The 16,802-nt window shown below is 41.1% G+C and overlaps 1 protein-coding gene across 3 annotated transcripts in view; it reads right to left on the bottom strand.

Annotated features, from left to right (window-relative positions):
- SOCS5 (suppressor of cytokine signaling 5) overlaps positions 1 to 11,720 on the bottom strand; it is a 62,976-nt gene extending 51,256 nt beyond the window's left edge. Inside the window, exon 1 of one of the 3 annotated variants that reach the window (XM_007970739.3) lies at positions 11,551 to 11,720. The gene's annotated coding sequence lies outside the window, so the exon portion shown is untranslated. Of the gene's footprint in view, positions 1 to 10,490; positions 11,140 to 11,212; positions 11,406 to 11,550 lie in introns of those variants that run through there. The other 2 variants (XM_007970736.3, XM_007970738.3) reach the window with 2 other exon arrangements.
- Between the last annotated feature and the right edge of the window lie 5,082 nt (positions 11,721 to 16,802).

Genomic DNA, 16,802 nt, shown 5'->3' with positions numbered 1-16,802 from the left:
ACCACTGAACATGATGTTAGCTATAGGTTTTTAATAGATGCCTTTTATCAGACTGAAGAAGTTCTCTCCTATATTTAGTTTGCTTAGAGTTTTTTTTTCACAAGTGGATGTTTAACTTAAGGTTATTAAAGATATTTAGTGTATGGAACTGTACATACACTTAATATCTGTGTATTTCACTATATGTAAATTATACTTCCACTTTTTAAAAAAATTAAAGGAGGCCAGGTACGGTGGCTCACACCTGTAATCACAGCACTTTGGGAGGCTGAGGCGGGTGGATCACAAGGTCAGCAGGTCAAGACCAGCCTGAGCAACACGGGGAAACCCCATCTCTACTAAAAATACAAAAATTCGCTGGCAGTGGTGGCACACACCTGTAATCCCAGCTACTCAGGAGGCTTAGGCAGGAGAACTGCTTGAACTCAGGAGGTGGAGGTTGCAGTGAGCCGATATTGCACCACTGCACTCCAGCCTGGGCAACAGAGCAAGACTCTATCTAAAACAATTAAAAAAAAATACATAATTAAAGGAAAACAACAATCAAAAACTGAAATTCTATCTTCTTACTCTTTGCCCACCCTCTAGAACAGTATCTCCTACACTTTGGTTTGAGGACCATATATATCAGAATCACTTGAACCCTTGCCTTAACTTTTAATGAATCAGAATTCAAGCACGGGCGTGGGAGACTGGAAATCTGTATTTTAAAAAAGAGCCCCAGGTAATTCTCATGTCCAGGAAAGTTTAAGAACTGCTGTTACAGAATGTAAGGAGAAAACAAAAATATACAAGGGGTTTAAAAATAGTATGTAAATTAAGTAATCAGTGCTACAAACATCCTAAACTGTAACAGTGGTCACTGCCCCTAAATTGCTATTTAAATTATGTTACAGTATCCTCTGTTCTCGTTCAATTTTCTACTTAGTGCTTTAGGGAGTTGCAATTCCAAATTTTAGTCTTCAACCATCTAACCACCCGAATTTCTCATTAATCCTAACTCAAAATGTGCATTTTAGATAAGAACTCTTGTTTACCAGGTCCTTCGCTTCCCCCTGCTGCCCCACCCTTAATGTTCTATTACTTTCTTGGTACTGTTTTCCCCATCTCTTAATAGTGTTATTCCTACTTTTCTCTGCACAGCCTTGTCTTTCTACCCCCTTTAAACCAGAATCCAAAACTCATCTTTTCCACTAAGTGCTAAACACCACCTAAGTCAGATTCTTGCCAAATTCCCTTCAGCACTTGAAGATCTTCCTCCTAACAGACTTATTTTACTGAAATTGGTCATCTCATCTTAATGACAAATTAACCCCATCTCTTGCTTAGAAACTAGAACCTTTGGGGGAGAACTGAAAAGATTACAGCCTCTTCTCTCAAGCTGTTTTTATTTTTCCCTCTTTAAGTTGCTCTAAGGGGCTGGAGAGGTAAACAGGCAAAGAGGGAAAGAGGCAAGGTGCTAGTTGCCTGGGGATGCTCTGAAATAGACACACAAAAAAGTGAAAGCCTGTAATGCCCGCACTTTGGGAGGCCAAGGCGGGCGGATCGGAAGGTCAAGAGATTGAGACCATCTGGCCAACATGGTGAAACCCTGTCTTTACTAAAAATACAAAAATTAGCTGGGCATGGTGGTGCATGCCTGTAGTCCCCACTACTTGGGAGGCTGAGGCAGGAGAATCGCTTGAACCCGGGAGGTGGAGGTTGCAGTGAGCTGAGATGGTGCCACTGCATTCCTGCCTGGCGACAGAGCAAGACTCCGTCTCAAAAAAAAAAAAAAAAGACTTCAGGATTCAGTATCTGTTCAGACCACTTCACAGTCCAAAGCAGCAAACAGGGATTCCAAAAAGAAATTCTAGTTGAGGGATAAGGAAGTGCATTTGTGCATTTGTCTAAGAATCCTGTATTGTTCTGGATGGCTAGCCAGGATACTGAAGGCAGGAAGAAAGATCCCAACTGGCACAGTGTTTCAAGGACACACAAATGTTTCTGGCTTTCTGGCAGCAAATATTTTACTGTATTTTTTGTAAGGCTAGGTAGCAGAGTTTGGGGTGGCAATGGGTAACAGGTAAATTTTATGAAATGTCTACACTCTTGAACTAAGTACCAGTAATGGCAGTTACTTTTTGTTCTGAACACATTATCATTTAGATATTATGGGCATTACTCATCTATTTTCAACTACAAAGTATATGCCTTCAAAATCGTATCTATAAACCTGACCACGCTCCTGATCCAGACCCGTATTTCCAACTGACATTGGAAGTAGTATCACTACTTACCTAAAAAGCATTATCACTTACCTGAAATTAAACTCAGTATTCTCTCTCTTCCAAACTTGCATATATTATTCTATTGCCAAGGCAGGAACCTTATACTCATATACAACTTCTATCACCTTCTAACATTAACAAAATCTGGAGGACTCAAACTTTTAAATATCTCTGAAATCAGCAGTGCTCTTGTTTCCAACCCCACTACAAATTCCTTAATTCAGACCATCCTGAACTACAGCAGAGCCTTAAATGTCATCCTTGACTGTCATCCATCTACCACAAGCCAAAGAGAATTGCTTCATTCACTCACCTTGCCCATGTGTATTACAGACAGTCCCTCACTTACAATTTGGTTCAACTCACAACCATTCTGTTTTCCATTTTCAGTACAGTATTCATTAAATTATATAAGATATTCAACACTTTATTATAAAATAGGCTTTGTGTTAGATTATTTTGCCCAACTATAGGCTAATGTAAGTGCTCTGAGCACGTTTAAGGTAGGATAGGCTAAGCTATGATGTTTGGTAGGTTAGGCATATTAAATGCATTTCTGACCTAGTGATATTTTCAACTTAGGATGGGTTTATCAGGACTAACCCCATTGTAAGTTGAGGAGCATTTGTATTTGCTCAGTAATTATCTGGTAATGTGTCCAATCTTTTCTCCTCCAGAATATTCTCTTTATTACTGCTATGATCAATTTTCTAAAACACAAAACTGTTCGTGTCACTTCCCATCTATAAAACTAAATAAAAATCCACACTCCTAGTATGACTACATACAAAACCCTTCACAATTTGTTCCCCTCCTGCTTCGGTCCCAGTCTGATTTCCTAATTTTCTTTTGCACTAATTTAGAAAAATCAAATAGCATCTTCCTCCTTAAATACTCTATGTCCTTTCATGTCCGATAATCTACAATAAATAGTACTTCAGTCCAGCTTATTTCATTTTTATGAGCGCTGTATATTTACAATCATTAGCTAAACCTATACAGAAGTAATGAGTGAAGAAACAATCAGACAACACACTAATTCTCAATTAGCTTATTTTCATAGCCTTATTATGGCCAATATAGACTAAATGAAAAGTGATTAAAATGTTTCAACTATCTCCTGAGCTTCCACTTTACAGTAAATTGTTGTTAAAATTCTTCCATTATAGATGTAATACCTACCTTTTGATTGACAGGCACAAGGAGAACTATAATTCAACTTTCTCCACATTTGTCCTTTGCCTCTCATCTTTAACACCTCCATTCCCCACTTCTCCTCCTCTGCCTTCTGTGCTAGTCCTGCCACCTAAATTTTCACTGCATCCTCTTTGTCCACTCTGCAAAAGGAACATCAGTATTCCTCTATCCTCATTTGTACAGCATTTAAAATCTGTAAAGCATTTTTACATACACTTACTCACTTGATCCTTACAATCTTACTTTTTGAGATTTCAAAATCAAAGGCTGCCCTGGGTACTTTCTTATATTTTATCTCAATTTTGAGGAAACTGCAGTTCAAACAAGTTCAGTGACTCATCTAATATACTGCTATTCCCTCTGCCTGCAACTCCACAACCCCTCTTCAGACTGGCTGATCTCTCAAGACACAGTTCAAGCTTTCCTCTACCTCCAGTGCAAAAAGAATGTTATGCTTATTTCCGTGCCATCCTAATGTTTTTCACATCACTACTTTATACCACTAGAACAATCCAGGTCTCTGGACTCCTATTCTGGTGACTTTTCTATTAAACAATATTTTCCTTGTTAATTAATGTTCCTTTTATTAATATAACCATTCAGTATTTTATAAAGTCAAAGGGAGAAATGTCAGGGGTCACCAGAGGTGACTAAAATGGTACACCAAGACATTCCTAGCTTTCCCTAAAAATCAAGAATTTAAGGAATGTCTCTAAATCCTCTCAAAGTATTTAGATACCATCCTTGTGGTAAAATGACATCCAAAGCCAACCGTAGCAAACAGTAAAAGAGCACTTCACAAACCCTAAATTAAATTATTACAAGTTTTAAGTGCTGCCTCCTGATATCCTGGGAAATGTCTAGGATTAACAACCAAAAAACTAGCACATTAGTCCCAACTCTACTACACATGCGCTGACTTGTGAAAGTCACTTAACCTTCCCGTGTCAAACCTGCTCTTCTATAAAATGGGATAATGCCACCCACCTTTCTGAACTAAGAGAATTAAATGAAAGAACGGTCATAATAAATCACTTAGCCTGGAACATAATAAACAGTCAAAATACGATAACCCCTTTATTATTTTTATATAACATCATTTTTATTTTCAGAACCATGCCCAACATGTTTAACATATCCTTGGACTTTCTGGCCCAGCAACAACCACAATAAATACCTTCAAGGAAGTCATCTAGATAACTTCTGGATCCCCTTCCTGGGTCACAATTCAGGTCCTATAAATGTAATTTGGAATATCTTCCCCTAAGTGCATTATCTTGTTCTGCGCCACATGAAAACTCATCAGAGAATATCCCTGTAGCTTCTCCTTGCTGGCTTGGTGTTTAACTACCTGGAACGCACATGGAGTCGGCTGCAAATCTGGCAACTGTCACTGCCAGTCCGTCTTTTAAATCATTTATAAAAATGTGAAATAAAACTCATCCTAGTACTGATCACCTGAAGGATAAAGGGGTTGGACTGCTGTTCTCATGTAAATAGCCAATGTCAAAAACTAAATAATTAGATAAATGAGCTCCCCTTTGGCCATACGCATATTTTAACCGTAAGAAAGTGCTTGAGCTTCTCCTTAAAAGATTATATTTAACATTCAGTGTGTTTATCCTTTAGCTTTAAGTACATTTCAGATGCTTTCCTGTCTGGTAATCTGTAGGAAAAAACAAACTCAGTTTCTTCACACTGTCCTTCAACAATCAACACAGAAGACTTTTGTGACCTCAAAACATATATGTAGGGACTTCTCTCTACCAAAAAGCAAGCAATCAATTCTAAAGTGACTACCAACTGGGTGTCCTCTAATTCAAACCCATTCTGACACCAGCTACACCTAGAGAGAGCGTGAGATTGCACAGGTTGAGGACTCAGTCCCAAAAGACTGAGCTCCACTTCTGATGCCAATCCCAAGCTCCATTATTTTACCTGTGCTTTTCTGACCAACCGGCTATAAACTGGGTTTCCTACAACCCTCTCCTTGAGTTTGATTAATTTGCTAAAGCAGTTCACAGAACTCAGGGAAACACTGTAAAGTAAGTAATAGTGTTTTACAACACTTTTGCTGGTTATTACAAAGGGTATTTTAAGGATACAAATAAACAGCTAGAAGTAGTGATAAATACAGCAAGGTCTGGAGTGCAGGAGCTTCTGTCCCCATGGGGTTGGAGTGGGCCATCCTCCCAGCACATGGATGGGTTCCTGTTCATCTTCCTGGAAGCCCCCACAGGTCTGGCCCTCTCTTCTCCCCAGTGGTTGGGAAGTGGAGTGGAAAGTGCCAACCCTCAGAGCCCAAGGCTGATTTCCCTGGAGGATCAACACCTCCAACCAGTGTTTACCTAGGGACTTTCCAAAAATAGCTTCATTAACATATGCTCAGGAGTGTTTGAAAGGGCTTGTTGTAAATAACAAAAGACTATCTTTCACCTTTATTGCTCAGAAGCGGTTTCAGAGCTGCTTCAGGAACCAAGGATAAGAGGCCAACTGCTTTAACAAAAGATATTCTTATTGCTCTAGTGCTTAGGAAATAACGAGCTGTGTTGAGCCAGGAACCACAGCCGAAAAGCAAACTGTATACAGTACATAATAATATTACATCCTGATACAAAGGCGTGCCAACCTGTGGGATTCAGGATTTACACTACGGTTAAATTCCTACAAAATCCAGTTTACCTCAACACTTTTCTCTATCCAACCTCCAATTCTTATCCTAACTCCCCTTCCTCCAACTACCTACCATATACACAGGTCTAACCTGCAGTTCCCATATCATATCCATTCCACCATTCTAGTTCTCATCGTTCCATTTTCCCTATATCTATTATTTAAATAAGCTTCCATCCTTTTAAATTGCTTGAAATACTTCTAACTCAAGGATACTGCTCAGAATAGGAAGACTGGGCATTGTTCCTGTTTATGGTCATCTTCAAATAAAATAAGGAAGTTAATTTAAAGACAATCCCAGAGCACACAAGCCCATTTCAAATACAATTTAAAAAAAATTATCTTCATTACTGCTTCCTCTTACCAGCTTTAATAAAAAGATTACTGTATGAAAGTTCATCAAAGTAAGTTAAATTTAATTTTGGTGTTAAACAGCATATGAACCTGTGAAAATATATTCTTGCTATATTATATTTCATAATACAGTATGGTCTCTCTGAAATCATTCCCTACAATTTTTCACCTACATATAAAGGCAGGAAACTAATTCTCAAGTCACTAAGATGCAAATTTATCCAATATTAACATGAGTCAACAATCCAGCCTAATTACCCTTTCAAGATTACCTCTGCTCTAACCAGATTCAAAAGCTCACCCCCTCCCCTCCCCTTGAAAGTAGGATAGCTGGCTAACTCAGATGAAGAATTTGTTAAGATGGACAAGGCAAATAATTCATATTTTCCCTCTTTCATTCTCTAACAACTGCACTGAAGCTAAGAAAGTAATTTGTACAGTCTACACCTACTCAGTTCACATACCCATGAATTTTAAATATGAATAACAGCCCATTCACAATGGCATAATTATCTTTAAATGTATAAAGAAAACTCCAACCTAATGAAAAAATGAGCAATGGTTGGTTATACTTTAACATGACATGCCTTCTAAAACCATATTTAACTAATTTATTCACATGATTAGATTATGTAATAGACTTGAAGAAAGTACCTATGAAATTCCTAAAAGTATGTCATGAATGCAATAAATGTCCAATAAATTGTGGTAACTTCATAATCCTTATTATAAGCCTTAACCAAAAGATTATTAGAAATTGGTCACCCTTCACACACTAAAATTCTGTATCAGTGAAAAAAAATAAGTAACTGTGGAAACTTGTGATGACTACATGTGACTTTCTTAGCCCTGCTAGCATCGCTTTGGACTAAAGAGTTGGCCCAGGTATTTATCAACTGAAGTACCACCAACAGCATGCCTGCCTGAGATCTGAAACAATAGCAAGACTACTACTAGTACAGTAACAATGCTTTTGAGCTATAGCTTGTTTCTAATTTTAATCCTTCACCTGTGAAATAGACTCACTTCAATGAAACTCTAAAAATAAGAGCAATTAAAAGACATTATGTGAGATACATTTAAAAAATAATGAAAATTAATGTTAAAACATAGTCATTAAAAAAGAGCTCTTGCAAAACAGATAAGAAGTTACATATTGTGACAGAAGGCAAAGATGCTGTAAGGAAAGACCACAAAGATGCATGAGAATCAAAGTTAAAAGGACTACAGATGGAAGAAGGGCTGTTACAAAAGCAACAGAAAAACCTGAGAAGGCAGAACCATTGAACACCAAGAGAAATTCACCATTCTTTAGGTGATATACCATTAACAAAGATTCTAAGATAACTTATGACTCAAACTATCACCATCAAAAACATTTGCTAAAACACATGGTCATGACACTAGTTGGACCTGGGTTACAGCAAATTAAAAAGAACCATATGTTATAAAATTGGAGTCACACAAATTTTATCACTAAAATCTCAGCTTAATGAATGAAGTCATCAAAATATTCGCTTAATAGAAAACAGGGTTCAATGATTTTCCCATGGTTCCACTGGCAGAGAAGAGCTGCGATCAATCATTAATAATTCCTGACTTCCTCACCTAAGCATACCCAGCAGGTCTCTAGTACTCTAGTACTGTATTTTCACTAGAATACCTGCAATTCAATTATTAATATTTTTGTTCTAGAATAATGAAACTGCAACAAGGATCTCCCAATGACATTCAGAAACACTAACACATTCACTCTAATTTGATATGCAGACCTAATTAAAGGTCCAAGGTAAGCAGGGAAGGAAAGCAATAGCAAACATCAGAGCATCCTTTGCACCAAGCACCCCCTTACCGAAGACTATGATTTGATCATGCATTTTTCCAGGAATTTTTGTAACTTGAAAGTGCGCGTACAGCAAGGAAATAAATGGGCACACAACTGCCTAATTACACTTAACGAACCACAGAGAATAATGTCTAATATTTGCTGTACCCTTTATCTGTAGTAGGCAGGCACGGTTAAACCTCACCACTATGCTGTGAGGTAGGTACTTTTAACACCCTCCCTTACAAATGAGTAAACTCAGGTACACAGTGGTTAAATCACTTGCCTGAGATATGTGAAGGGCTGGGATACAAATCCTGTCTTTCTCTATTACAACTATGATAGGAATGATGTATTCATAATGACCATGTAATTCTACTGTCTTTTTAAAGGTACTAAACTCATTTTAACAAAACCCCACACTAACTGAAAATAATAATTTTCATATAATTTACTTTCAAAATATAAAAGCCTTTTGAATTTTGAAAATCTTTTAAGCAATTAATTTTTAGCATAAAAATTACAGAATGTCTAAGACATTCATTGAATATTTTCATCTAAATGACAGTTTGTCTCTTTCCAATGACAGGGAACTATCAGCACTAACACTAACAATGCAGTGTATTGTTTTAAACTTTTAAATAAAAGCTCATCCAGTTTTACATAATGTCACGGATAAAAGTAGTCAACTCAAACTTCTTCATCCTTAGAAGGGAACAATATCACAAATAATCCAAAAACCATTAATAGTTGGCACGAGAATGCTTTAGAAATAAACAATGTGAAAGTGTTCAGTAGAAAAATCTCTGTACTGGAGTCCATAGACCTGCCCACCAATCCTGGCCCCACCACTAAATAGCAATTTAATCCCTTCAACTGCTCTGGGCCTTGGTTTCCTAATCTGCAAAACATCATCTCCATGGTCTACCCTTCCAGCTCTAGAAGAAATGTGACTCATACACATACATCTTCTTTCCAAGCCTCCCATTCTCATTCTGTTTAGTTATTACTACAACTTCACAGCCAGTAAGTGTTATTTTTCCTTAGTTCCACAAAAGGAGAAAACAGCCCAGTCTAACTAAACAAAGGTGATAGGGGAAAGCTTTCCTGACCACTCGTTTGCCATAGATGATTCTCAAGGTGAATAATGTAGAAGCTATTATAATGTTAAAAGGTGTTAGGTTTCAATATTTTAGGCTACTGTTTTGCATGCCAGTACATTCTCCCTGAGGACGAATAGTAAAATTCAAGGACACTAGGGAGAAAATATATATAATTATCCACTAGTTATTCAAGAACTTAGAAGGTGCCAACTGAAAATATTAACACCTTTCTGCAGAAATGTTTTCTCTGATGGATAAAAGGGCCAAAATATGATCTACAAATTTTTCCAAAAGATGTTCAAGAACTAATCAGCTTTCATTTTGTAAACCGTAAAGTACTCTACAAATGTAAAACATTACTAACATATATAAAATTAAGAAAATATTCGTAAGATTAAAGATCTCTTCTCAGTGAAATGAAGAACCGCCACGGACTGCAACAGAGGTGCATTCTGGGGACCACCACTGCCTAACCCCGGTGTGCATTTTCTGTGTTCCCAACAACCCACTCTCAAGAGTGCTATATAAATGAAAAATTATTAAAATTAAACTAAACAACTGACATTAAGATTACCAATTGTTAGGAAACTCAACCTGATTTTAGTATTGCTTAATAGAGTTGCTAGCTTACCACCTCCTTCCCAGTCAACGCAAGTTAAAATATTTTAAAACTTCTATAGAATCCGTAGTTCAATTTTGCATGATCTTGTAGAGAAACGAAAGTAAGGAAAAGAATGTGAATTACTTATTAGTCCTCTAGAATAACAGTCAGTAGTACATAATAGCACAATCCATTCTAAATGTTAAATAGGGAAGAAGTAAGCCACCACTATGGATAGAGAGGTTGCTACAAAAATTTCAAGGTGTAGTTATGAGAATTTCCAGAAAAACTTGTAACTGATAGAATATCATCAAACATACACATACATTTTTCAATAAAAGATAATTGACAAAGTCCAGCAGCCAGGCACCCTTTAGTTGGAATGCCACAAGAAACGGTCAAAATTTCCTTGTGACTCCAAACCCTCAAGCCTTTCAAAGTTCAGAACCAAATCAAGATGTACTTACACTGTTTTTTAGCATCCTTCTTTAAATGCAATTCCCTCTCCACAGAGCCACTCCGCTTCTCCTACTCGGATGCCCAAACCCCACATCAAAGACTCTTAGGAGCCCAAGTAGTTGCAGAGGGGTCTTCCAGCTCCCGCCTCCGCATCCCTTACCCACCTAGGTTAGTTAAACCTCCCGGGGCACTCAATTCATTTCCCACATCTATACTCCTCGGTTCCCTCCCTCATCCCCCAGAGGATCTTTTCTCCTCGACCTTGAAGACCCCCAGATCGGGCTCTTGGAGCCCCAGGTGACTTGGTCGGTGCTCCCTTCCCTTCAGCCTGCGTAACTGCTTCAGTCTCCAGTGGCCTCCCCGCGACCCCCCACGACCCTGATCACGAATGCCTTCCTACTGGCCCCGGACGACTCCCTTCCCCTTAGGTACCCCACGTTCCTCTAACCAGAAAAACAATTCCACAGAAATGCATCGAGAGCCTACTAAGCGCAAGCTCCCACTGTGCGCAGCATGGTCTGCACGGGGCTCGCGGCCCGGGCTCGCCGTCCTTTTCCCGGCCAGCCCATCCCAGCCCGAGGCCGGCGCTGCCTCCGCCGGGGTGCGGGGGCGACAGCCGGGGGCGGAATGAGCCAGGCGCGGGCACTGGGGCACCGAGAGGCGGCCGCGGACAACGGCGCGGGGGCCGGGGTCCAGGCGGCGGGCCGGGCGCGACCGCAGGGACACTCACCGTTCGGGGCGCGCGGGGCGGCCTCATCCAGGGCACCTGCGGCCAGGCAGGACGGGCCTGGACGGCGCAGTCACCGACAGGGCGAGTCCGCCTGCCCTCTGGTGCGTCCTGTCCCCTCCGACTGCCCAGCGAGCGCAGCCTCGCTTCCTCCGGACGGAGCCCGGGGACCCCAGCTCCGCCGGATGCCCCCGCCAGGCCCCCACCCCCTTCCCTGCCGCCTCCCCCTCTTCACCCGTTTCCCCTCCCCCCTCCCCCCAACCCCCACCAGAATGGAAAATACCTCCCGGGGCGGGGGGCGGGGGGCGGGGAGGGGCACGCCTCTCTGAAGGGCAGCCTACCGTGACCAATAGCAGGCGGGGCTTTAGAGGGGCGGGATTCCTAGCGGCCAATCCGGAGGCGGGTAGGTGAAGGCCGAAGGAGGGAGGCAGGGCGCGAGAGTGGGGCGGCCCTGGAGTCAGGGAGGTCCGGCCGCTTGGGTGCGCGCTGTGCGCGGCTGCCATTTTGGAGTCGGGCAGCTGCGACGGCGGCCGTGTCCGGCCGGGGAAAGGGAGGAGCCAGTCAGGTGGGAGAGAGGCGGTCACGTGGACCTGAGAGGCGGGGTAAAGCGGGCTGCGGCCCGAAGGGAGGGGTCGACGGCGGGGAGTCTCGGGAGTTGGGGGGATGTCACGTGGTCGGAGAAGGGCCAGCAGTGGGCTTGTGGGTGGAAGGTCAACCTGAAGTAGCAGTTGGGGGAAAGCTTTGTCCCTGGTTTTAAGTCTTAGGGAGAAGGAGAGGAAAGTGCTGAATGGAGGGCGTGAGTGCCGGGTAGGAAAATGTGAATGAGTCTCCCTAGCGCCCTTCAGCATGGAGCCACCCAGTTAACAAGTTACAAGATCCACGGGAAACCGGGCACCTCCTGCAATTCAAATATTCCCATCCCCGCCCCCAGCTGCCACAAAAATGACTCACAAATCGGAGGGAGGGGTGTCGGTCTCCCTCGTTTTGTCTGCATTTTATATGGAAGGGCCCCCTCCCTGGAAATGTCTGAAAAGGTAGAGGAAGAGAAGCATAGTTCACGCCTGCAAGGGCTGTTCCCGCTGGCTTTTTTTTTTTCTTCTTCTTCTTTTTGGTAGACGGTGTCTTCCTGTGTTGACCAAGCTAATCTCGAACTCTTGGGTTCCAAGGATCCTCCTACCCCGGCCTGCCAAAGTGCTGGGGTTACAGGCATGAACCACCGTGCCCGGCCCCACTAGCCTTTTAGAAACCTTGTCGTCGTTCACAAACTTACCGGTCACTTCATAAGTGTTAGACCTAACCTTGACAATATTCCAGCGCCTCAACTTAATAAACCGAAAAGCTTTCCTGTGAGACTGTCTAACTCTCATCCTTTATTTAAATTCATTCCTCAAGTACTGGCTAAGTTATTCTCCCAACTAATCCACTGAAAAGTGCTTCTCTTAAGGCTACCAGTGACACCCGTATGACCGGGTTCAAGGTCGATTTTTAGTCATCCTGCTTGGTCTCCTGCAGTGGATTTTGTGGACTACATGAAGCCTTTTTCTGTTCCCTGATGCACCCCTCACCCCACTTTTCCTAACACCCTAAACCCTCAGATTGTCTTTCTGTTCAGTTAGCTTTTCTAAATCTGTGCTCTGTTGACTCTTAAGCCCAAGGATCTGACCCTCAGTCTTCTACTTAGTGGGCATGCAGTCGTTTCTCTGCCCACTGGGTGATCTGACCATTCTGATGGCTCAACAGCTGAATGTATGTTTAATGACGTCCAGATCTTCAGGTATAAGTGCCTCTTGGGCATCTGCACTTGCAAGCCATGATGTCTCCAGGTGGGACCTCATATACCCTCTGAGGTTCACAAAACCTGCTCCTCCTTCTCCTTTCCTTATCTTTTTTTTGATAACAACCATCCACTTACTTGCCCAAGCCAGGAACCTGGGAGTAACCTTTCATGCCACTTCTTCACTGCTCTAACATCTCCCCACCTCTTCTAACTTTATTGTGTTGGTAATATTTACTAAATGCTTTCTCCTGTTCACTTCTACTGCCACTGCCTCACCTGCATCATTTATTTATTAGGCCAGTACTTAACTGAGCACCTTACTATGCACCAGGCATTGTTAGAGATGTTCAGGATATAGTGGTGAACAAAACTGACAAAGTTCCTGAGTGGGACAAGACGAATGGCAAGAGAAAATTAGTAAAAACATGAGATAATTCAGGGAGTGATAAATATTATGAAGACAATAAAGCAGGGAAACTGATTAAGAACTTCCCAAGTTGTTGCTCAGCTATTCACTGATGTCCATTCCCCCTTCCTTCTGCTTTCTTCTTACTCTCCAAGAAGAGACTGCCTTGATCGTTTCACCTAGTGTGTTGATTCCATGCCCTTTCATCAGCCAGGACTTTCCTCTATCTTTATATTTTTATATTACAGCTACCTGAATGCAAATCCCTCAACTGGATGATAAGCTATTTGAGGTCAGGGTTCATATCTTACACATCTTTGTACCCCCACAGTGCCTTAGCTCAGAATAGGTGCTTGCAAAATGAGTATTAAATGAATTGGTGAGTCCCCTGACACCTGAAGCAGGCTACCACGTAAGTATCTCCAGCCCAAATGAGAAAGAAAAGGTCAGTGAACATGCCTGCTTGAATGTAGCAGTGGTGATGCCTGAAGGCAAGGGACAGAATTATGAATGATATCACCTGTTTTGGTCCCTTCCGGGCCTGGGACTCCATGATCCTGTGCCCCATGTGTGGCAGTAGTTGCTTCATAAACGCTACTTTACTTGGCAGTGCCAAGTACATGCAAGCAATGTAAAAGTACTCTTTGTTTCTGATGATGAGCTTCAAACCCAGAAAACTCTGGGTGAACTGCCAGGATAGGCCCTGCAGGAGAAGGCTGCAGTTGCCACTTCACTTTGTATTTCCAGGCCCTTGGGTATTGCACCCCAACAGGGAGCAAGATGTTGCCAGTTCTGTCATAGTCATTGTAATTAAATCCAAGTTCTGGCAAAGGGCAGTACGTAATTATGAAGTATTATTATGGTTTTTATCATTATTAGGCACCCAGCTGCCCAGCCCAGGAAACCACAGTAGTAAAACACTGAGAAGCCAAGCTCCTTTCCCAGCTGGCATGAACCAATACCAGGTGTATTGGCACATCATCCTGCAGCTTCACACTCATCAAGATGAGACTTTCTGTCCCCTCTTTTTGGCAAAATAAAATTGTAAATGAATGGAAAGAGGAAATGTAAAGAAAGACCTTTGCCACCGCCTCTGAATCAAATTCCTTTTTTTCCATCCCCTAAGAACGCTGTCTCCTCATCCACCTATTTATTGCATAAATCTTTTTCAATTTTGTCCTTGACCTGCTAGCTTTGTAAACATCATTCCACAATGACTCCTGAGAATATATCCCACTGTATTAGGGTGAGAGTACAAAGCACAGGAAAGAGTGCTTTCACGTTCAAGAAACTTAGAGACTAAATATTTAGGAAAGGATAGTCAGGTTTGACAAGAAATTTGCCATGTATTGAGCACCTACTCAATGCTGCCATTGGCATTTTCACATATACGATCTGACTTAATTCATACCACCCTGCAAGGTAGGTTTCATTATCCGCATTTTCTTCAAGATCACAAAGACTTAGTAAGTGATGGAACCAAGATACCAACATAATTATATAAGTTTGATGATTGTATACTGATAGTGGATTTGTTCATACTGGTAGCTGAATAGAGGTAACAGATTTCTGTTACCTCTTTCTATCAAAGTAAAAATGGTTTCTTGTACAAAATAGATTTTAAGCTGAGCACTGAAAGGACAGTTCAGAAGTGATGCTGGGGGAATTATGCCAAACGAGGAGGCCAAATTGGCCATCAGCCTAAAATCAATCAATAAGGAAAGATTTCTTGTTCAGCGATGAGTCACATTGTATTCTTCAAGTACCTTTGTTATCTCAGCCACACCAAATGGGGAAGTCAACCCATGTGGTACTGGGTTGGCAGGCATAGGCTGAGGGAGAGTGTGCTCAGGGTGGAGGCAGGTGGTTTGGGGAGGGAATAGGTCTTTGAATGGAGAGATCCCCCAATGGCCAATAAATTGGCACATCTTGCAGTGGCTTCTGAAACAGATGAAACCATGGCAACTTTCTTTGCTGCCAATCACTTGTTTTTAACTGATGTGTGTAGAACTATTTCCCCTTAGTTACATAATTAATTTAAACTTAGCTATTTAACTTAAGTCATTAATTTCATCTTTAAATAGTATAATGTTTGTCAATTTTTTAACGATTCAGTACTTACTATGTTGTACAAGACAGTTTACTTCTACTAATTTTAGTGGGATTTAAGTTTCAGTAAAATACATGCGTTCTAAGTGTACCAGTTTGATCCGTTTTGAGAGATACATAACCCTGTAACTATTACCATAATCAAGAAATAGAACATTTGCATTACCCTAAAAAGTTTCCTTGTGCCTGTTTACAGTAGGAATTTGAATACAACTTGTATTTTAATGACTCTGAAATTCATATCTCCAGCTTCAACCTTGTTTGCGAAGTCTAGAACCATATTTTTAGCTACGTGCTCGACATATCTACTTACCTATTACAAACAAGCATCTCAAACCAAACATGGCTAATGGTAAATGCTTTATCTTAGCCACAAGAAAACTCCCATCCCCCACCTACCATTTCTTTCTCAGACCACTTTTTCTGTACTCTCCGATTTGGTTGAGCTAATCATCATTATCAAAGTCACATACGCTAGAAGCTGTCTAAAATAATCTTCTCTTCCCTGTCTTCTACCTCTCAAGGTCAATAAGTGACTCTAACTCACACATGCATTTATTAGTAAGTATTTTCCATTTTCACCATCCTCATTCAGACACTTACCCTGCTTGCATGATCGCAAAATCTCCTAACTTGTTTCTTCATGCTCCAATTCATCTACCAATCTGCCACTCTAATTTTCTTTTGAAAGCCACATCTGACTGTTTCAGTCCCCTGCTTTCATGGACTACCCAACTGCATACAAAATGGCACAAAATTGCCCCAACCTTCCCTACTGGACCTCTCTGCTACCCACTACATAGAATGTGCTGTTCATTTTCATCTTTCTGTGCTTTTTCATCAAATCTTTGCTTAAAATGTGACTCCTTCTTTACCTGGAAAACTCCTCTCTGTCCTTCACAGCCCCATTTAAATGACTTTTCCTCAGTGAAGTCTTTCCAGACCTTTCCAATAAAAATAGTCCTCGCAGTCACACTTAACCTCCTATAACAGGTTGCACATACATTTATCACACTAAATAGACACAGTGGTGAAGTAGAACAGGAGACCTGAGTCAGAAGATCTGGGTTTACATTTAAAATATCAGTTATTTGCTGTGTCATCCAAGACAAATCACGTAACCTCTCTGAGCCTTGGTTATTTCACATATAAAATTATAATAAAACCATAGGAATACCTTACCTCATGGGACCCTTGTGGTGATCAAATAAAGTAATTATAAATATGAACATAATTTGCTCTATGCAGATATTAGATATTATAATTACAGAACTATATATCCTGATAGATTTTGAGTGCCT

This window comes from Chlorocebus sabaeus, chromosome 14, assembly GCF_047675955.1.
Source record: "Chlorocebus sabaeus isolate Y175 chromosome 14, mChlSab1.0.hap1, whole genome shotgun sequence".
NCBI classification, from domain to species: domain Eukaryota; kingdom Metazoa; phylum Chordata; class Mammalia; order Primates; family Cercopithecidae; genus Chlorocebus; species Chlorocebus sabaeus.
Note: the sequence above shows the minus strand (reverse complement) of the source record. Positions and strands in the feature narration are given on the sequence as shown.